The sequence below is a fragment of the Dermacentor variabilis genome, chromosome 3 (genome assembly GCF_050947875.1).
Source record: "Dermacentor variabilis isolate Ectoservices chromosome 3, ASM5094787v1, whole genome shotgun sequence".
In the NCBI taxonomy this organism is placed as follows: Eukaryota; Metazoa; Arthropoda; class Arachnida; order Ixodida; family Ixodidae; genus Dermacentor; species Dermacentor variabilis.
In genome coordinates, this window is record NC_134570.1 from 22,681,146 (window position 1) to 22,701,638 (window position 20,493).

The window sequence follows — 20,493 nt, forward strand, 5'->3', positions numbered from 1 at the left end:
GGCACCCGCTGTACGCACGCACCAGCTAGAGATTCGGGCTGTAGGAGCCTGGAGAGTGTCGCCACACCTTGCGTAATCCTCGTGGGCCGTAATTCTACTCCAGTTCGCGGGGCCAACTTGTCACATTCGATCGAAGGGGCTCCGACACTTGCCGCCGGCGAGGGATACGCGTTGAGCAGAGCGGCCGGAGGGAGCGCCCTTGCCGAGGCATGCACGCTGAATTACACGGCGATCGATGCGGCTGCGCTCCTTGGCGAAAGAAAGGACGCCTCCTGATAATGGTTCCCCCTTTCAATTTTGCCTCCCCAGACAATGGCGCGCACTATACGAGCTCTTCTCGAGAAAAACCGCTGTCTTTGCCCCCGCACACTTTCAGGGTCGCGAGGAAAGGCGCATCGTGGCGCGCTGGCGGAGAGATGTCGTCTCGGCGTGGCACTATTTTCGATCGAAGCCAAAAGCGGTGCAGCAGCCAGGTCCTAATCATATGCGATATTTCTTAATCGTCCATGATTTTTGAAGAGCAATTTGCTGCCCCGACGCGTTTTGGGGCACAGTTATAACGCATCTCGCGTCTGCTTTTCGCTGCGCGGAAATTTTCCGCCGTTAAGTATGCTATAAAAGCCGAGGTTTCATAAGATAAGATAACGCTTTATTTTTGTGTACTGCAACTTTCACGGGTGTTTTACTCCTTTGCCAAGTTACATATCGTTAACACTTTATGTCGGCGCAATGCGCCTTGTCAAAGGGCTTTTCTGTCTTATTTCGTTGCATTACTTGGCACTCCCTACAGCGCATTTGAGATATCGTGAACTTACGATGCGCAGAACTGATCGTCAGAATTCACAGTCGTGGCCTTCGGCCGCTGGCCGGATCGCGAGGACGACTCTATAAGCGTTGAAGAGGCAAAGGCAGGAAGTGTGGCAGCGGAAGACAGGGAATGGATGAGGGGGAGGGGTGTGGCGAGCCAAAGCAAAGCGAGGATTCCAGCACCCTCTCCCCTGCGTTCTGGCTCCGGGACCATTCGGCTCCATTTATCCCAGTTGCGGAGACGTCGTCCCCGGCCAGCGTGCACGAGTCTAATCGAATCACTCGTCCCGCTGTTTTCCCGGATTGCGGCGCCAATCTCGCTCACTGGTCGCGGGGCCATGCTGCTGCTTTTGCTGCAGCTGCGAAGTTCTCCCCTGGGCCCCATTCACAGCCGACCCGCTCTGCCGGGCGCCATGTATGCCAACAGCAACAAGGACCAGCTGACTCTCGCCTCGTGCGCGTGTCGACATGATGTAGAACACTCGGGCAGCGCCGAAACGGGACCCCGCGGTACATTCCGATGCTTTCATATGAAGCGGCAACCAATCTATCTCTGGTCCAGGGTAGTTTGACAAGAGATTTTAGGAGTACCGCGAGCCTTCGAGGCCGGCCAACACTACGAACGACAAGGAGGAGGGAAGCTTATCCTGAATGTTGCGTAGCAGTAGCTATGGCATTGCGCACAGTGTATGGTCTCTTGGCGTGGAATCTTCTCCACAAACTGCACGTACTCGCCCAGCCATAGACGTTTTCACTTCCAAGCCTGTTTTCCTAATTCGCAAGTGGGCGGCTTCCACACAGTGCACATTTGCCCAAATAATGGCGGCACGTAGTCGCGCTTCAAATTATGTTTGCTGCACGTGCTTTGACTTGGCTCTTGCGCATAGTTTCATCACGAGAGCCACATTTGCACTTTACATGTCATGAGGCGTGCAAAAATTACTACGCCGCCATTAACTCGACAAACTGCCTTGCGGAAACGCTAGCTTCACACTTATGAAAAACGTCAATACTGCTCCAAAACTGAAGTTAATTTACACATAAAGAAATAGCAATACCTGCCCCATCAGAAACGGTCGTATTAAGTAACGCACCGCGCCCTCTACAGGGCGGCCTGTCGACTGAAATAGCCACTGCGCTTCGGTAACCATGGCACCCGAACTCAGAGGCCATGCAGTAACGCGCATATGCGATTCGCGAGTTCTAGGGTGTTTCCCAATTTCGGTCAGCATTGAAGACCATCTATAATCTGACTGCGAAGAAGACAGCTTTGAGCCAAGCTACGGAATTATTTGGGAGCATTCAAACGACGTGTCAGCGGCTTCACGCCACCTCGCATCGACGAGAGCGAGCTAAGAAAAGCATATATTGTCGCTACATTTTAACACATTGCGTGTGCGAAGCTATGAAAAACACAAGGTAGCTTACACTAATCGCATAAGGTGCCACTTCGTTGTTTAGTGTACAGGAGACCTTCTCGTCGAATTTCTAAACATCCTGCTCAGCCGCCATGTTGTTTGAACGGCAAAGTAGCCTGCACCGTTCTTGAATTCGATGCTGTCATAGCGAAGCTGTATTTTTGCCAGTTTCCATGGAGGAAGAAAATAATTAGGAAAGCGCATCGCGTAGCACGATTGAAGTCTAACGTATCGGTTTAACACGTGATCGTCACGTCAGAGAGCGCGATAGGTTTGGTGCCCACACGCTGCAGGCAGAGCTATATACGGCAGGATAGCTGAACAAGAGCTCATTCACGTTCAAGTTTATTGTTTCATTACAGGTACATATATATACAGAAGGTGCTATACAGAAAGAGGTACCACAGTTATAACCTGCAGCGGGACCTTTTGTCCTGAGTTACATAATAATATTGGTATAGATTAATATTGATTTAATTTAATATAATTAAGTAATAATTAATAATTAACAATGATAATTATTGTTTAATAATAATATTGCTTAAAGACTACCGAGAACCAAGCATTCCCGGCCAATAGGCTGCGTCTCAGAGGTCCCATGTTTGGCCGATACTGCGACGAAAAACGCTAAGGGAATGGCTTGCAATTTAAGGCTGCCTAGGTGACGCAACGCGCTCTGCTAGTTTATTTCCTTCCTTCATGCCGGCTTTGCCGGAATTGGAACGAGATGGCCGCTGTCCATATAGCTGTCTATTTAACCGTCTACGGCGAGTTTTGGAACACAGCCGTAGAATCGCAGTCAGGCAATTTGTATATCGACTCATGGCTACTGGAGCGTAGCAACTGCTTGTGTCAGAAATCGACGAGGACACTTATTTAGGCACAGTGACCACCTCAATCAAGCGGTGGCGCTGTGCCCAGTCGAGGCGCGTTCCCGAATATAGGATTAAGTGTCTTATAATCAATTTCGATGCACGTATTATATCGTTAAATAAGCTTGAACTCGAACAGAGATTGGTGTTCCGTTTCTACCAAAAACATTGCACCTTAGAGGAAGATTGCACCGCTGTGTGCAACGGATTCGGTTTGGCGAAAGTCTCTGACGAGAAATATATGCGTGAGGTGCATAAATTTCATGTCCTTGACAAGCTTGGAAAATGCGAAGATAATCGCCTCTCTTTCTATTCGTTGCATTTCAGTGTGAGGAAATGCCGGACGAAAGGAACCGAATCGACCGTCGCAGTACACGCGGGAGCAGCCGCACAGGGAGAGCGCCGATTGCGGGTCGCAATACGAAGCGGCACCGATGCCGAGGTTTAGAACTCCTGCTGAAAAAGACATCCCGGCTAAGCAGGCAGAAAGAATGAGCTCTCAATTACCGATGTCCCCGGTCATGCCCCCTTCTCCTTCCGTTCCTCTGCAGAGGGAAGAAAGAAGAAAAAATAAATCACTTTACTTGTGCCCCCTGCTTCTTCCCAAAGCCTTGTCGTCAAAACGTCACAAAAGCCCGCGAAGTAGAAGACCGGGTCGATGTTATAATCACCGTCTCTGCGAAATCGAATTACTCCCGGTAAGGGCTCGACTGTAGCTACGGTGATAGAAAGAGCCGGCCCGGCGTCCTTATATCGGCTGCTTGCACTCCGGTGTCGCGCCGCTCATCACAGGTCAGCGCACCCCTTGCTTAGATTGTAACTAGTGTACAGATGCGACGCACACTCGTGTGTGAGCCCTTGCTAACGGGCGATGGTCGCCGTCTTCTGCGTCCGACGAAGACGCCGGTACGCCTACACAGTGTAATATCCATCAGTGCCGTTAACAAGCGGCCATTGCGTGTGTGTGTATATATATATATATATATATATATATATATATATATATATATATATATATGAGAGAGACAGAGAGCTGTCAGACAGCCGGATTAGAACAAAAGACCTCCAGCACAGGAGCCCGATACTCTAACCATCCGGCGGCAGTAGCTAACCATCCGGCGACAGTAGCAAGCGGGATAGGACATCCTTAGGGATTGCCCCGTATCGTAGCCGCCAGAACACTGTTCCTTCTACCCAGCAGGAGGTGCCTTGCATGGTGCCTTGCAACGCCGTTCGAGGAATCGTTGTCGTTGGTGTCCGTCCAACCACAAATAAAGGTTCAGGACACCTATAGCGTAAGCGATGTTGAAAGGTGCAATTTCATGTTGAACGAAAGTAATAATAGCAGGAAGGATCGATAATTACTGTTTGAAAACCACACGAGAAAATTAAAAGATGCAAATTTAACAGTGCTTTCGGTAGGACTCCGTAAGAAATTTCTGGACTGCGGAGCTAATATCTCTATGGCTGAATCCCAGAATAGAGGCGCCAAACGGAGGAGTGCCCAGTGCATGCGCTACAACTCGCTGTCGAAGCTTCTCTCTGCCACTTTTCTTGATTTCAGAGCGGTATCAGAATCACTGCAGGTTCGTTATGCCATTACCCTCTTGTCCCTGACATAATAATAATAAAAGAAATAGTTGACAGACGTTTACCGGCGATAACAATTGTGTGGGATGAGAATACCTGCCTTATACACTGAATAGTGCAGATGCTCTATCTGAATACTGGCGTCGTTTTACACCACAAAGCCTATGCCACATCAAGAAAAATCAAGACAACTTGTCCACCTTTGTGTCTGCCCTCGGAGACTACATCCGTACAAGAAGTGGTTCGGTTGCTTGAATTAAAATTAATGAGTATAGTAAATATTTATTGATTGGTTTGCTGAACTATCCATAGTTGGAAAACCTGCTTCAACACATCAAAACATGGCATTATAGGTATTGCGTTCCTGCATTCCCGCGTTGTTGCCTTCGAAAGTGTCAGAGAAATGAAAAGAAAAAATAAGACGTTGAATGTGAATGAGCATTTTATAGCGCAACAAGAGATGGTATGTTGGGCTTTGTGGTGTTGACTTACATACTGCCGTCAGGCAAGCGACGAGGATGAACGTAAGACATTCGCCACGCCATTCGATTGCTGCGAAAATAATGCAACTCCAGCAGCTCCCGCATAATAACTTTTGTAGTACGTCGCTGCGTCAGCCATATTCAACCATGATCCCCCAGCACACGAATACTCGTCCGACCAAGGAGGTTTGATTCACAGCGGCATGCGCACACTAGTGCATTGATCAGTGCATTTCGCGCGGCTATACGAAGATCAGGAGTGCGAGGAGCGACGTCGATCTCTCTCTCTCTCTCTCGAGGAGCGAGGTTTATATAGCGCGTCTCAAGCGCCCGTGCCAACAGGCGCATTGGAAGCGAAGCTTTTTGATGAACATTGTACGTCAGGATATGTCATTTACTTTCTCACGCATTAGAGCATCGTAATAGCTGAACTACGCGGCCCCTCCAGTCCCCTCTTCTGTTTTAGCTCCATCTCTCATGCACGCACGCACGCACGCATGTGCACACGTGCTTTCAAGGAAGTAAAAAATATACGAACAGCGGGCGTTCACTCAGACAGCGGCAGCGTGCGCGCGACGCTCCTTTATTAGGGTTATTCATTACACCCCGGAACGCGGTGGGTGGGACGAGTGCGGTCCTATAGTCAAAACTGCGGCGAGTGCAGGTGCATTTATTACCTTCCCCCTCGGCTGGCTGGAAGCGCGCGGCCGGCCTTCTCGCGACCGCAGCCGTTCGGCAAAGAAAAGAGCGCGCGCGGTGCAAGAGCGGCACCTCCGCGGTGCGTGCAGCTATACGCTCTGTCTCTGTCCACCGCTCGGGAACAGAAAGTGAAAGCGGTCGAACGCTCGCTTACCGTCTTTTCCTTTATCTTCCCTCTCTGCGTCTGTGCTGTGCGCCTGTGCGGCAAAGGAAAATTCAGGGGCGCGAATTGAGACGTATAATAGGGAACAGCGTATAAAGAAAGACGCGGGATAGACGGAAGCAAGGCGGAGGAGGAGGAGGAGGGCAGGTGTAAAAGAAGCCCACCATATAGCTTAGGGCGAAGTAAGATTTCAGCGGCTGTGACCATCTCCCGCGCAGAGCGCAATATGTGCCGGACGCTACAGAAACGCAAGAAAAAAAAAAAAACGAAGCCACCGTAACCGTGAGAAAAGACGAAAGAAAGCCAGACGGACGTGTTGGAGCGGAACGTCCGAAATCCGGTGCTCAGCTGGCACTAATTTATACGCCTCCCCGTTGTACGTCCGCAAGGAGCCATATAATGGAAGGAAAAAAGAGAACACAAGAAACGCCTTGCGGGAAAGAAAACTCACGGCAGAAGAGCCGGCTAGCGCTCGCGCTTCACTTGATCGCGTTCTGTTTTGCCTCTCCTGCCTTTTCTTTATATGTTTCGTTTCTTTCTTCTTTACGTATAGGTTATACGCAGCCAGCCAGACGGCCCGTCCGCATGTCCGACTTGATTCTGTTTGTTCTGTTCCTCCTTCTTGCCCCCGTCTTTCTCTCCCAGTTTCCAAACACCAGGGACCGCCACTTTCCCGCAGCACGGCGCTACAGCTGGACCACCATGAAGACATAACCTCCGTCCAAACGGACACAAGTTCACCTCCGCACTATAATGTCACTTTACGCGAGACAAAGTAGTGTATTCGCAGCTTTTCTTTTCTTCGCAGAGCGCATGCAGCAGCGCATGCCAGCCACTCAAACGACGGACGACCTCCGTGAGAAGATATGCGGTCACCGAGGCTGCGCCCTCTCGCCGTAACTTTGGGTGCTGTTCTGCTGCACAGAACTATTACCCGACTCTCCGCGTACGTACGTTCTCCTACAGCTTCGACCACGCAGCCGGGGTGGGGGTCCGGTCTGCAGTTCGTCGGTGCTGCTTCTCGTTGTAGTCGGCTTTTTCTTTTATTCCCTCGCTCGTTAACCAGGCCGGCCCTTAATTAATTGCCACTATTACACCGGAATGGGCGAGTGGTGCCGACACCGCGCCCGCCGGCATGCGCGTAGCAGATAGCGCGCGGGCCGCGCCTCTTCAACGCCGGCCCGGTGTGCGCGGACGGGCAAACAGCGGGCACGTGGCGCGCCCCCGTCGCGAGGCGCAGTTCCTCTCACTGGTGGAGGCGATAAGAGGGGGGCCCCGCAAGACAAACACGAACTCGACCCGACGGTTGCAGAACGAACGGCGCAGGTTGTGACTGCGATCAACGCGAGCGCGCGTGTAAGCCGAATGAATTACGAATGCCCGGGCCGGACGGACATTCGCCGCAGGGACGGCATCGGGGGGGGGGGGGGGGACGCACGCTGAGATCCGAATGGTGCGGTACATCACGCCTTGGGACGGCCATTGTATACACGTGTGTCGAAGTGCGATTGTCGCGGTTCAATACGACAATGCACTGGATTTGCAGCAGAAGTATGAGCGCGCAGTCACGGTCGGGACTCTTCCCGCAGTACACGGCGTCGAGACTTGAGAAGGTCTCGTCTGCCTGCTCGCAGATTTCAACCAAGTCTATCGTGCACCATGGAGGGTGCCGTTTCTTTTGTTAACTTTTAGTTTTTTTATTTTGCTTGTTGGGTTGTTTTTCGTCTATATTTTTCACGGCGCCGCATTCGATGAAGAGCAGGAGCAGTCTTGTACAGAAGATCCACGCCGTCGGCACAACGTAGAATTTAATTTTGCTCCTTGATTCGAACCTCTCCTACTTAAACGTGCGTGCATGCGTTATTTAGTCTGCGACCATTTTACTGATCCTACATGGGCGGTATAAATGTTTCTTTTTCTTTTTGCTCCTTTGTTTGTAGACAACCAATGAGATCGTATAGACGAGAGTCGAATAACAGCGGTGGTCAATAAACCCGCAGGATATATCTGTATGGACTGTGGACTACGTAGTTGCCGCAAAGAGTCATATACTTTCTATGACGAAGTTCATACAAGCGAAGGGAACTAGCGGTTGAGTTGGCCAGTCACGAGCAGCTATTTAAGGGCGTCTCTACAGCTTCGCCGTAGAGACGCCACGCTTCTATATCGACTTTGGTTGGGCGTTGACTTTACCAAAGCCTGTGCATTTCGCGTAGGGATGACCGACACCCCAACCTGCGACCACTGCGGCCATGAAGAATCAATTGGCCATATTTTGTGCGCCTGCCCGCAGTACAGTCCACAGAGGGAATGCCTTCGCCACGAACTTGACCAACTGGACGACCAACCGCTATCCGAAAAAAGAATTCTACAACATCGAAAGGACCTACCGTCACAGAAGAAGGTCGCGCAAGCGCTATTGCGCTTATTGCGATCTACCGGCCTGTGTTCAAATACTTGACAGGGAAGACGTGGGGGATGTCAGTAGACGCAATGCTTAAACTCTACAGAGCTCTCTTTCTCGGTTTTTTAAGATACAGTCTACCTGTACTGAACAACACCTGCAAGACAAACATTCGTGTTCTGCAGGCAGTACAAGCTCAAGCACTCAGAGTCTGCCTTGGTTTGCCCAGATGTACGTCAACAGAGGCGACTCTTGCGATTGCTCGGGACCATCCAATGCGAACTCACATTACGGTGGAAGCCCTGAGAACGCACATCAGACATTTTGCACGTGCCCCCTATCACCACCTTGCAGCACTACCTTCAGACAGGCACCAATCATCATTCTCTAAAACTATCAACAAGTACAACGACAAACTTCCCTCGGGCTTCACCGCTGCATCTAAACCATCGATACCCCCTTGGTGTCTTATCAGCCCCACAGTACATCTCAGTGTACCAGGAATCGGAAAAAAGTCTGCACTGTCGTCGCCTGTCCTCAAACAACTGTCTCTGCTTCTTCTGCACGAGAGGTACGCGGACAGTGAACACATTTATACTGATGGTTCCACAAACATCCAGTGTTCGTCCGGTGCTGTGGTTGTCCCAGCAAAAGCTATTACCATCAGCTTCAGGACTGACCACCCGACAACATCGACATCTGCTGAACTAGCTGCTCTTCGCGCTGCACTCCGTTTCGTCAGTCGGGAGCCACCTCGACAATGGTCCATCTTCAGCGACTCAAAGGCAGCCCTACAATCTGTACTATCAGCTCTGCGTCGCGGGCCATTCGAACAGCTCGTATTCGATATTAGATGCCTACTCCATACATCACAGGAGAAAGGACACCACGTGACGTTTCAGTGGCTGCCAAGTCACTGCGGCGTCACTGGAAACGAAGACGCCGATAATGCAGCTCGGGCGGCTCTTGAAGACGCACAAGAAGAGGCCATACCGCTTTCACGATCCGACGCAGCTAGCAGACTTCGAGTGCTTGCACAGGAGATGACGCTCTCTTCATGGTGCACACCAAACAGCCAGACCAACCACAGCAACCGTCAATACCACCTGCCTTCTTTGATGCATCTCTATATGCCAACTGGACTCCGCCGAAGCGAGGCGACTCTGCTTTATCGCTTATGGTTAGGGGTGGCTTTCACGAAATCTTACTCATTCCGCATTGGAATGGCCGACAACGCTCTCTGCAATGCCTGTCTTTGCGAGGAGACGCTGCAACACATTCTGTGCGACTGTCCTGAATATAATGTTCAGCGACAGTCCCTGGCATCCGTTCTCGCGCACCTTGACACTAGACCATTGTCCCTCGACACGATTTTCACATGCCGCCGACAGAAGACATCGCAGGTGAAGGCGACAAAGGGACTACTTCAGTTTTTGAAAGAGACGGGATTGGACAAGCGGCTCTGACAGTGTTATCACGTACAATGCCAGATTGATAGACTCTACCGGACGATGTTTGTGTGCTGTGCTATGTGCTCTCTCTCTCTCTCCCCCTTCCCCATCTTTCATCGCACCCATCCCTCTCCCATGTGTAGGGTAGCAAGCCGGTTACGCTAAACTGGTTAACCTCCCTGCCTTTCCTTCTCTACTTTTTCCTTCCTACCGGCCTGTGTGAACGACTTTAACTGGAACGCCTTTTTGTGCGTGTGTCTCCATGTGTGCGTGTTTCCTCTTCTCTTTTTATTTATTTAGCGTTTTCCTCTCTGGTCATCTTTCTAACCCATATCCCCCATACCGGAGACTCGTATCTGGTTAACCTCCCTGCCTTTCCTCTTCATTCTCTCTCTCTCTCTCTTTAAGGGCGGATTTGTGACTCCTTGTTATGATTAGGCAAAGTTAGCTCTGGCCTTTGTAATACTTAGTCAGATTATAAACGTTCTGTTTTGGATAAAAGAAAAGCTGAGGGCCGTGCCGTCGATGCAACAACCACTAAAGAAAAAGAAATTAAGCCGGAAAGCTGTGTTGCTTCTTCTAAGCTGCGTAATGCGCCAGTCTTCGGCCTTCGTGCAATTCCAGCGACCTCGCCGTCTCTCCTTTCGCAGCATGTCGGAAATGTGCGGCATTGCTAAGCGACTTGTATACAGGGCCGGTCACGGCGCATCTACCTCCGAGTAACCACCTATTTCACCCCGTATATAGCCTCTCGTAAGATATTCAACGAAGCCCGGTTTTCTTTACCTTCTCTTCCTTCTCCGCGCCGCATCGCTTGCCCTGCTCATGCCGCAAGATGTGCCGGACGGCGGGGCTTGCTAAGCCGCGCTCCGGTTTACGGCTACGAGCTCCCGCCGTAATCGCCGCATGAGTAGCCTCGCCGCGTTCCCCCGCGTATAACAAATCGACGCGCGACATTTACACACGCAAACGAGAAGTCAGCCGCGCACCGCAAACCGGGCCTGCAAGCGCCCCCGCCCACTTCAGTGTACCATCGTGGCAGCGGTGCACAACGCCCCGTTGGCCGCAGGACGGCTGATTATGCGGCCATTCATTTGTCTCGGCCAGGCCGATGCGTGCCGTCGCGCGGCCAGCGATCGCCGTCGCCCGAGCGCACTCGACCTGCTCGATCGGTGTTTTTTTTTTTTTTTTTTTTTTCCGGAGGGGCGCCGTGCGTTGCTGACCGGCGGTGGACGCCGGCGGCTGCGTCCTCGAGTAATGGATCACCACACGGGCGGCTGCATTGCGCGCCGGCTGCCGTCGCTGCTGCTGCTGCTGCCGCTGCGTGCCAGTATAGCGGCCTAAGCGCCGACCGTGGCCACACACACGGGCCAAGGAAAGCTTTGCGTCTCGGTGTTGCGTGTGTGCCTGTACGCCACCGGTCTTATTCCTTTTTTTTTTCTTCCTCGGTTTCTCTTCGTTCTTCGCTGTCCTCCATTGCCATCTGACGCGTTTTGATCGAAATGCGCCCTTTGATAAATCAATAGCCAGCGTTACGCAGCTCTCACCCCGCCCAGGCGCCAACACGCGCAGACCGCCCTCCTTTCACCCGCGTTAACACGAAGCCGTCAGCCTTGTTCACCTCCCGCCCCAAACGCGTCACCCTTCAAAAGGGCGCCCCCTTTTCGTGCCTGGGTCCTGGCAGTTCGCATGCCCAACGCCGAGTTGCTGGCGATCGCTGTAGGTCGAGAAAAATGGTTCTCTGTCTGCGAAGCTGTCCTGAAAATATGGAAATGGAGAAAAGTGCAAGAATTCGCCGGGAGCCTCAACACGAAAACGTTAGTAATAAGCCTGCTGTAATAAGTTAGCGACGCGATATGGCCACGGGACGGAACGAAAACGTACAATGCAGTCACAGACAGAATGTTATACTGTGTGTGTCCAGTAGTATCATTAGCGGAGCGAAGTTTTCATTACGGCGTAATGCATTCGTTGCAGAATTTAAAAAAAAGAAAAAAAAGGAGAGGGTGGGAAGACTTCAATTACAGCAGCCGCGCGTTCTTTGATGTCACGTATAGACAAGAGTACACTCCAAAAAACCTGTTACAATGTGTCGATAGGTGCTTCCTTCTCTTTGACGTTTGCCGATCGAAGCGAACCTCGATAATCTCTAACAGAGGCTCGGTATGCCTGTCACTCTAGGCTGCGTAATAAAATAAACCTATGAAGACGCAGGCTGGACACGCTTCTCAAGTTTCTTGCAGGGGCGATCTTGGCATCGTACAGTTTCAGCATCCATGCCCCAAAGCATCGCCGTTATTTTACAAATCATTTCACCCCTGAAGACATCAGTGGAACGTGTGCTTGCGAGTTCAATAGACACATACATTTCTTACCAACTAAGCGGATTATTCTTTTATTTTTAATCATCATCCACGGAGCTGCGGCAAGCTTTACATCGGCCAAACGGGCCGACGTGTTTAACGACAGGGCGAGAGAACGGGAACTTTCCGTCAAAGATGACCCCTCGGCACATTTGCCTGTGCACGGCAAGTCCTGTAAATGTAAGGCAAGATTTAAAAGGGTCACCATTCTTGGCAGAAGCAACGAGGTGCTGGCGCGAGGAACGTTGGAGGCATACTACATAGGAAGAAAAAAAGATATTTGTGTTAGCGATACGTCCGTGGGGTTGCGCAATGCTGAGTTTGAACTCTTTAGATGCTTTTTAATCTAGCACATGTTTGATATGGACCGATCTAGGGTGGTATGATGCGCGGAACCTTGTTGCGCATGTATGGCATGGCTACGTACATATTGCCATGTCTTCAAGGAATAAAGTTAGCTGCGAGTGACGCCCTTTCCTTTCTCCTGCCTCTTCTTTCGTGTGTTGCGTCGTTTTCCTTGGACGAAGATGTTGAGTCTGCTTCTATAACGTCATTCGCAACGGATACGAGCACAGGTCGCTATTTTCGTTTGGTTGCGCGCTTGATTTAATGCGGCTTTCAAGAGAACAATGAGCTGCTGCTCCCTCACCGGGCAGTGTTTTCGTACCCTTACGAAATGTCATCCCAGTGCTGCGAATGTCTCGCTCGTTAAGTGCAAAAGTGGCGTGACAGGGAAAGGCCCGAGTTGGGGCGTACGGCGGAGTACGTATACACTTGACTTGGTCTGAAGCGCAAACTGCAAACTTTAAGCGCACTTGTTTCCATTCGTATTTCGAACTTAAGTGCTTCCTCTCCGAAAGTATTGTGTGAGTGAAAGAGATAAGTGACTGCGGAATTGGGTTCCAGCTCACTCTTCCTTTCCTTGCGGAAAATGGGATCGCCCGCTTCCTTCGTCCATTTACAAGCTCACTCGCTCGCTCAAATCGTTTCCTCGATGAGCCGAGAAACAGTGCTACGTACAACGTCGCTGAGATCCTTTTCTGTGCCTTTGGTCCGACGTTTTTCTCGCAAAGGTCCCCACCCGCTAACGGAGCCGGCTATGCTCTGTCCCCGTAATACCATGCAGTATCTACAAATCCGGAGCTGGCATCAGCTAATCATGCTATAAGTGGCTATACAGCGTTTAGTTGTTGGGCACGAGGGCACGGGTGCGATTCTCGGCGGCCGCCTTTCGACGGGGCCGGAATTCAAAAACGCTCCTGTGCGCATGCGTTTTGAGTGCACGTTAAAGAAGCCCAGGCGGTACAAATTCATGCGGAGCCCGCCACTACGGCGACCCTCATGACCCAATTCACAGCTTCGAGCCATTAAGCCCCCTCCCCAAGTTTACTTGGTTTATTCGTTTAACGTATTCTATTCGTAGACAGGTTGTACATTGTGTATAGTCTGCAGACAGTTTCTAGGCTATGGACGTACAAGTGGAAATTCAATTTTTTGAAGATGCTGAATTGTCGACGTCGTTCTTTAGTGAGGAAAGTATCGTCATATTCTTACTCTTTGAATACGGCGCAACACTTGGCGTATACAGCGCAGCACTTGGCGCAAAACTGCGTGTTGCTCGATATGTACGCTAGTACGCAGTGCTTGTTGCGTCCGTCAAACGCAGCAAGCAGCGAGATCGAGGGACGATGCCTCAAATGTTACGAAATCGTGTTGGCAAAACAAAGTTGAGTTGGCGCGCGGACTTGGGAAATTTGTTGCTTCCCTGTCTCTTCTTGTTATGAATATTTAGGCACACTTGTCAATGTCAAGCATAAGCTTGAAGCAATGATAATCACACGCTACCTATTCTCTATCTTTTTTTTTCTTTTTGTGCTCACGCGCACTTACGAAAGCAGCTATACATAGAGCCGCCCAGAAACGACTCCTGTGTGTTCGATATGTCGTGCAGCTACACTTGGTTTTGGAATTCGTGCTTGCATCACTCATGGGCTTCGTAGAACAAGACCTTGGTAACTGCGAAAGATGCTTTGCGTCACGATTCAGCGCACTTTCCCTCATTCTTTCTAATCGGTGCTGAGTGTAGTGGACAATGTGTGACACATTCACAGTTCACTAGGCAGAGCAGATGGACCTGAAGTGCGCGTGCCCTGTATGCGAGTTACCCCAGCCGACAAGGTCGCAAGCAAAAGGTCGTTTACGCACTCGGTCTCGGATCGGCTTCCCTATGCCTTCCAGCCCGGTGCACGGTTTTCGGGAAGCAAACTGCAGGCTGCAGGAAGGGAGCGGAAAGCACGTTCGGCCGGCAGAACCGTCTTTTTCTCGTACAATGACGCAGATCGTAGAGACAAGAGAGCAGAGACATGGGTGGCAAGAGGCAGAGAACCGCACGGAAGCTGCCATTAAACGACGGCGTCGGTATGATACGAAGAGAAAATCCCGGTGCACGACATTTTCGAAACGAAAGAGAAAAACTCCAGGCGAGAAGGTACCGAAAAAAAGAAAAAAGTACCTACGTTCTCGCAAACGAACAACAAGGTCAAGCAAAGAGCAAGCGCGAAACGTGCCTATAAACCGTACAAAGGCCGTAAACGCATCGCTCCTCTTCCCGTTTCCATCGCCGTTATTTAATCGGACACCGTGCGGCAGTGGGCTGATCGGGAGAGGGCCGGCCGTCGTTTCTCTCCCGTCGTCGCGCACTTTCCGAAGAAGTGCGCTCTGGGAGCTCGTCGGGAAACGTGCTGACACCGAGCGCCGCCAGAGCCATTAGACAACAGCCGAGGAAGAAAAGAAAAAGAAGAAACACAGAAGGAATTTTCAGCACCGCGCGCGACGTGTTTCAGAGAGCGGAAGAGTATATATATATATAGGAATCGTAGCAGCGGAGAAAATGTCGCTGGTCGCCGTCATCGTTTCTGCTCCCTTCATTCGTCTTTCCCGATCGCCGCCACGCTGTGAAATTATGTGACTTTCTTCCTTGCGCATTTATATCGTCGGCCAGCGCTATAGCTACGCGCGCGTCGAGATGCTGGAGGTCCCAGCAAAAATTCGGGAAAGAAAGATCTCGGCGTTTTCCGCGTTTTTGATTGCTGTCGCCTCCTTCCTGCGCTTTCCGCAGCTGGAAAGAAACGTGGCACCTAAATGGGGCGAGTGGGCTCAGTTGGGGGAGGGGGTTGGAAAGCATAGGGGATGGGTTGCACGGCAGCCAGCCGTACAGGCGCGTCAGGAAAGATTCACGCCTACAAGGAGGTAATTGCTGCGGAAGGAAGGACGCGGCCCATCCGCAGTTGTAAGCGTTTCGACGCGGCTCACTCCCGTACACGCCTGCCGACAGAGGCTTCGTGCAGCGTTTTGTTCGCGGCGCACCGTCTGCGAGCGCTTCGCCTGAGAAACGGGGAAAGCAAGACCCGCAACTGCCTTTGGCGCCCTTTTGCTCATCGCGCATGATTTTTTGTTGTCCGTGCTCTGTGAAATGGGGATTAGGATCAAAATGCCGCCAATCATGTGAATTTCTCCGCGAACTTCGTACTTGGACGAATTTACCCTCTACGTTACGCTACATTGTCTTTTTTTTTTAACTGCACAAAATTTTCTAAAAATTGCCTGTGGAGGACAGCAAAATTATAACCCTTGAACTAAACTACTCGATGAGGCGCACATTGCTTCCACGAGAAATCAAATTCTTTATTGATTAGTTAACTAAATTGCACTAACTAAGTTCTTAATAATTAACAGCACTTATTGCAAGCTACGAATTGCAGCTAGCGCGCTTGCAAGGCCTGTCGACTTGGAACGAGTTCTGAGGATGTCACTGGTTTCGAGATGTGCGCCGTGAAACTTGCGGTAATATTGCACTGTTGTTCCACTTGACTTTTTATGAAAACGCTACGTTATGCATTGAAGCTCAAAATTAACTGGAACGCCAATGTAATTCGTCGGACACTTCGAAAGTTAGTATATCGAAACTGGTGTAGTTCTAAGGATTCGTTCCAAGTGCCTTGCCAACTCACCGGCTACAATTCGTAAATTTCAATATGTGCCGTATAACGTAATTAAATAAAATACAATTAGTGCAATTAGCTCAATTATTCAATTGAGCATTATGATTTTGTCTGCTTCAACGAGTAACTATACGGTAAAATTGTGCTATCAACCACAGGCATTTTTTTTTATTTGATGCAGCTAAAAAAATTACCTAGTAGGCTGTACAGCTGCACTACATAAAGACCCAGCGCTGGAGACATCATGGATTGCGCGACGTGAACATATATCTCCTACTTTCTTTCACCTGTGTGAGCTAATCATGCATCTCCTTTTCTTGCCATTTGCGTCCATCTCTTTATAACTTACATGTAGCTTGCCTCTACGGCAAGTTAAATCCAACCAGCATTGGTTCCAATTAATTTCTACTCTCGTGTCTTCCTTTAGCCACAGTTTCTGAATGCCCTACGTCTCGAAAGGTGCGGGTTTGCCGTCACGTGAGATGCAGCTTATGGGTTTCAATGTCCCAAACTTTAACCTATAGGCTCTCACAGAGGTCTTAGTGGAGTGCTTCATATTAATTTCCAATCGCTGGTTTTATGTAACAGTGGCCGAAATCTCGTCACAAGGTTGTTTTTGCATGTCACCCTAACGGCAACGCAGTTGCCGCAGGCTTTTCGTGGCAGACAAGCTTAGGTACCCGGCTGTAGCACAGATGTCTGATGCGCGCATGTGTTCATCCGAAGGCATGTCATCGGTGTGCAACCTGTCAACGCGTGTTCGCCTGTGCGAACACGCGTTGGTGAACGTACACGGTACTCACGTGGTGCATGGAGCACGCCGTATGCGTACATTTAACGCTTCCGATTCCTTCGTTCCCCTTACTCTGGTGCGCGGTGAAGAGCAGACCAGGGACAGTCTTCCGTGTCCATGGCCAGTCTCTCTCTCTCTCTCTCTCTCTCTCTCTCTCTCTCTCTCTCTCTCTCTCTATATATATATATATATATATATATATATATATATATATATATATATATATATATATATATATATATATATATATATATATATATATATATATATATATATTTCGGATCATTAAAGCCTGTCTGATTCTGTAGTTCTCCTGCTCCCTCTCCTTCCCCTTTCGCACATTATGCAAGCAGACCGTTTCTGGAGCGTCGGCCCGGCGGTGATGCAAGAAGGAGAGCGCCGCACGCTACAGATGTTGTCAGGCGCCCGCGGACACGACGAAACCGATTGGAGGTCTCCCGGGAGGCGGCTATCCGAAACTTGGTTCCTGCGTCGCCGATGGCGCGAGACAGTAGCCAGACTTCCTGGCCGGGCGTCACGAGAGACGAGCCCGAGGGGGGGAAAGGCGACCGCCTCGGTCGCAGCTTTTCGCAGTGCGCGCGCTCAGTGCGACGACCTCCAAGTTTGCGTTTTCAGGGACTTGGCCGGGGTGCGCGGAGATAAACAAGCGCGCACCGCCTGCCGGCTCTCCGCTTTCGCTCACGCCGAAGGCGCGCGAGGGCCATCGCGCCGACGCGTGGGCTCGCGAAATGAGGGGCCCCGCGGCCCGAAGCTGGTGCGGACCCGAACGCAGCCGTCAGCGCACGCCGTCCGTCTCACGGCGCAACAACAAAACGAGAGCACCCGATCCGCTTTTCTTGCTGAAAGGCAACGCGAACGACGGGTCCCGGAAAGGCTGTGTTTTCAGTTAACTGCCGAGTACACGCTGAACGCGTGTAGTACTCTTGTGCGAGTGTATTCGAAACGAATTGCAGAATAGTGCGCAAAACGACAGCAATGCCAACTCTTATCGTGTTAGCGTCGTTTTCGGCGCTTATCTCGGGTCAGTGTACCGTAATGTTGAACCACGCCGTTTACCCTACTCCTTGTTACACACACATCTGTGGTGCTGCATTAGCAATGGCAGTAGAGGGCTCTTCGCGCAAGAGTTCTTTGCACGGTGACATTTACTAGCGTTATGACCCTCATTTCTTACGTTTCTAGCAGTATCGAAATGTCAAAGGGTAGAGCAACTTCCATATCATATACCACCAGGAACTTTCGTGGAACAGCGTACAATCAAGAGCCAGCTTAAATTGTCGGCATGCGCTTGTTAAGTGATGTTTGGAGTATCGACTTTCGAACTTGCACTGGTGCCAATATCGGCTGTTTTAGCCATGTGATTACACCAAAACGCGTATGCTTGAGAAGACGTTGTTTCGTGGTGTACCTGTGTTTTGGTGCACGAACGTCCGTGCCCTCTTAGTCTCAACACGGCGCCCTGCAGCCTCTCCCTCCTGCGTCTGCAACTTTGCCCACTCGACTTCACGGATACACGACCTTTCGGCAGACTTTGCTACTGAGAGCTTTTCTCTCTGCGTCAAACTGAGCTACTTCCACCACTGTAAGCGCACCGCACCAGTGCGTATAGGCGGTGAGCGGCTGCTGGCGCAGTGCGATGTTGCGACCGCAGTGGAGCGGGCCTACAGTGTTTCGAGCCGAGAGCGTGAGATCGTGCATACTGCGGTTTCCGCCCTCCTCCCTCTCTTTTGTCTACCCCCTCCTCCTTCTCCGTTTGGCGGCAACTGATGGCCGCGCAGCTCGGTCGATGACTGCTTTACACACGGGGAGGAAGGGAGGCAGGGGGGGGGGAGGAACGCTCCCCTGTTACCCCCGATTTCACCTTGTGTGGTGGTGCCCTCAGGCGCGGCCCAGCCGTGTCCCGTTAATTCGGCTGCCGCTCTAATCAGATTTAATTAAAGGACCCGACACGGGGGCGACGGCAGCCTCGGGCTTCGCGACTTTCACCTGAGCTGCCGCTGTACGGGAGCCGCAGGACAGCCGCTTCATTTCTTGCCACTGTCATTGCTCTTGTTTCGCCAGTGAACTTCCCGCGTTGCTGCTTTGTAAGTCGTTGCGTTTCCCGAAAGTGCAGCAAGTATATGGCACAAGCGGTGTCGTAACTTGGGCGCTTTTTATCGCGCGCCTCGTTATATCGTTTCTTTGCTAGCGGTTTGCTGCTCTTAGCCGCCGACGACAGCGTTTCCATTATTTCCCTCGCGTCATAATGGGCGAGAGGACGGCAGCCGTTTCACGCTTCAGCGACGAGGCCCCTGTTAAGCTTCGGGCTCTCGCTGGGACCGGTGTTAGGCAGTGGTCGCAGTAGCAGGCTCTGGTACCTCGTACAAGCGAATAGAGTGGTGTTCTTTCAGGAAGAAACAATAATTACAAATAATAAAAGGAGGAGGAAGAGAAGAAAGATAGCCGAGCCTAACCGTACGGTGGCGCTGATGTGCCCGGTTGTCGACTGAAGCACGCGCTCGAGACGGCGCTCAGATTACGCAGGCCCGTGGGCCCATTACGAGACGAGGCTCGTAAGCGAACGTATACATACCCCACCGCAAACAACCACGCCTGGAGAGAGAGAGATTCGGCAATGCAGCTGCCAGAAGTTACGGCACAGCACGCGTGCTTGAAGCGCGGAAGGCCTTTGCGTCGCTGAGTTGGTCGAAGAGCCGAAAGCTTTGCCGTGAGTTAAAGCTGCGAGCGTGATTACTTACGACAACGAGTTAGACTTCGTACTTTGACAAAAGCATCACGCGCGCGCTCATGATGCACCGCCTCCGTGATCGGCCCACCCACTCCTTCGAGTGTACTGCCTCCGGGAGTTGATGGGCCAATCGTGGAGAGAGGGTGGCATCCCAAAATGAAGTGTACTTGAAAAGAAAGGGTAGAGGTACCGAAGGCACGATGTGAACTTCGGCGCCAGTGAGGCCGAAGGCGCAGCACACGTCCTACCATTGGGACGGAGAAAGAAAACGCCAGCGCAGAGCGTCCAGAATTCAGGAGCACAGCGTCGGAGAGCAGCCGCTGCCAAACACACAAAAGGCACTCCGACGTAGATGTGAATTGCAGCCTCACAATTGGCTTTCGAAGTGTTAGCAGCTGCACAGGAAAGAAAGTATAGAGAATGGACGAGGGACCACCAGGAGCGGCAACCTTAATTCCTTGCAGCTTTTGAAACCGTCGCCAATGATCGATCTGCAGACGGAGGAGTGCAAATTACAGTGCAAGATGTGCTACAAAGAGGAATGCACCAGTGAGTTGCAGAAATATAGTTGTAGGATACTTAACAATTATGCAGAGGCCGAAATGCTGTCGCCGTAATATTTCTCGCAGGTAGTGCGAAGAATGTCGCAACTATGGCTCACAGCACAGTAGGCACGAGGCTATTTTTTTCGAGAGCTTGTT

General features: G+C 51.0%; 1 protein-coding gene across 1 annotated transcript in view; it reads right to left on the reverse strand.

Moving 5' to 3' along the window:
* Positions 1 to 20,493, reverse strand: part of LOC142575265 (matrix metalloproteinase-2-like) — a 270,084-nt gene that overhangs the window by 151,634 nt on the left and 97,957 nt on the right. The window lies entirely within an intron of this gene.